Consider the following 2,548-nt stretch of genomic DNA (forward strand, 5'->3'; position numbering starts at 1 on the left):
GAGAGATGGTGGACGGACCGGGTCCGTAGGGAACCCTACCGGGAACGTAGTCTCTTATATCGGACGGGGTATAGAGACCTTATGTGTTTTGGCGCCCATACCGGACTGGGTATGGGGACGGCCCTGAATCAAGTTATCAATGTTAATGGTTCACGTGTAGCGGGGACCCTATGGATCCTCATGGATACTAGTAGGCTGATAAAAGAGAAAAATATGTTGTCTGATGATTGAAATGCAAATGTATGATATATCTTATGTTATAAAGTGTGTATGATTTCATGATATTATAATGTTATTATTTTCTTATGTTATTTTCATGAAGCTCACCGATGTAAGTGGACAGTAAAAGGTTTTATTATTGATAAATGAGTTTATCATGAATTATGCTTCATTGGTCGTTTTTGTTTTCTACCAAATCTTTACTCCTGTGGCAGTGAGATAGTATGACGTCTTTACTGGGCTAGCGTAGCTCATTCTTTATTTAACCATTTCAGATCAGGAGGAATTGGTTCCCGAGTCCGCAGGAAGACAGCGAGTAGACGTCTAAGGATTTCATAATTTTATTTATAGCATTAATTACTAGTATTTACCTTAATTAGTTTACTCTTTCATACGTTGGATACGTTTTTGGTTATTGTGTAAGGAATGTTAATTAGAATTTTTATTTCGCTTTCGCACTAAGAACTTTTTAATACATACATTTTATTTTTATTTTCGAAATCATTACATATATTATTATTAAAAAAATACAAAAAAAAAAAAAATCTTTCTGTCACATGAACAATACACACAATCTCACGTTAACCACATCAAGTATGTTTGTTAAATGATCTATATGTTCACAAATACCTTTACATGTCTGAACTATAATTTATTCACTATTCATGTACAAATTCACTATACTCGCTAATCTTCGACATGACATGCAGCCTCCCCTCCTCTATCCAAACCAAACAAATAAATATCTAGAATTTATATATTACTCACTCATATCCACTCCTTATTCTTGATTTCCTCCTTTTATTAATTTATTAATTTTTGTTTTGATCAATTTAATTATTTTTTAAATATTTATTTTAATTTATTATTTTCTCGATTGAACATCTCTTTTATCTCACCAATTTCCCTGGTCGACTTCCTTATCGTAATTATTTTTAATTAGTAGTCTTATTTTATTTAATCATAATTCTCAAACTTTGTCCTTTTCATGCACAATTATTAAAAGAACAGAATAGGCAAGCAACCATCATAGATCAAGTGTCCTGAACTCCCCCTGGTAGGTTCACTTTGTCCGGACGGTGTTCGGGTCTCTGTTCTTCTCAGCGTACAAATGAAGCATCTGTTCTAGACTCAAACACACACAAAATCAATAATATACATGCATAGACTTCAAAAATCCCAATCCAGGTTCAGAATGAAGAATACTTACCAAATACCTTCGCGGACTGGCTTTCCCGAAGCGCCCCTGCAATACCAGATTCAGTACGGTTCAATATGGGTGCACTGCACGGTTAATAATCGTAAATCAGAAACTAAAAAGGTCTGAATCGCGTTTGCCTTACGGATTTCGACCCTCACCGTGAAAACTTGGATTTCGGTACCCAAATGGACCACCTTTCGGTGAACTGGGTCGACGGAAGCGTTCTGCCTCACGGATTCTGCGCGCACACACACGCGTCCGCACCTATGTTTACCAAAAATCCATGACGAAAAAGGAAAAGAGAGATCACCTGGTTCGGGTTCGACGCCGTGAAGATCCGAACAGCTTCGGGTTTCGGTTTCTTGCCTCCAGAAAAGATTTTCCGGTCTTCCCGAGAAGAACTCCTCACTCGTCGCGACGGGTTGGTCGATTCCGCTTCAAATCAGCATACTCGTTCGAGTGAGACGCGAAAGGGAACCCGACGAAGCGGAACGGGACGAAAACTTACCTGTTCTTCGAACGCCGGCGTCGCGTGCGTCTCTCGGTCGCGATTCTTCTTCCCTCTTCTCACTCCGGCCTTCGGCTTTCGTGACACCTTCCTTCTTCTTCGGCCGCGTTTCCTTCTCCTTTTCTGGTTTTCCTTGCGCGCCTCCCTCCCTCGCTGTGCTCTCTTCTTTCTCTCGGTCTGGCTATCACTTCCGACACACCCGCTTCTCCTTCTCTCTCTAGCTCGCCGATCTCCTCTCTCCCTCTTTCATTTTCGGCTTCTCTGGTTCGAATGAAAGAGAAACCCTAAATGGATTTCTTTAAATAGGTTGTTTCCCAGCCGTTTGATCTTTCCAGATTGAATCTGGGCCGCTGATAGTCTTTGATTAAGAGCCGTTGGATCGGCCTCCGACGGTGCGTTCTTGACCGTCTATATCTTGATTTATTATTTGCCCCTCCTATTCTTTATTATTTATGATTTTGGCCCCATTTTTACACGTCTTCATTTAAGTCCTTCAAATTTTATAAAAATTCCTAATTTCTGGAAATTCTCTCATTTAAACCCTTAAGCCCTAATTTAATTTAATTTAATTTATTTTATCTCAAAATTTTAACTATTTTATTTTTATTTACTTATTCACA

The 2,548-nt window shown here is 39.0% G+C and overlaps 1 long non-coding RNA gene across 5 annotated transcripts; it reads right to left on the minus strand.

Moving 5' to 3' along the window:
• Positions 1-830: 830 nt before the first annotated feature.
• On the minus strand, positions 831-2,292 carry LOC110815814 (uncharacterized). Of its 5 annotated transcripts, none has more exons than XR_002539915.2 (3): positions 1,579-2,287; positions 1,430-1,503; positions 831-1,339 (listed from the first exon to the last, which is right to left on the minus strand). It is a non-coding gene; the product is annotated as an uncharacterized LOC110815814 (long non-coding RNA). The 5 variants fall into 5 exon arrangements; XR_015817616.1 differs by having other exon boundaries at positions 831-1,344; XR_002539912.2 differs by having other exon boundaries at positions 1,430-1,465; positions 1,579-2,286.
• Between the last annotated feature and the right edge of the window lie 256 nt (positions 2,293-2,548).

Source organism: Carica papaya, chromosome 3, assembly GCF_054855325.1.
Source record: "Carica papaya isolate Zhongbai chromosome 3, ASM5485532v1, whole genome shotgun sequence".
Classification (NCBI taxonomy): Eukaryota; Viridiplantae; Streptophyta; class Magnoliopsida; order Brassicales; family Caricaceae; genus Carica; species Carica papaya.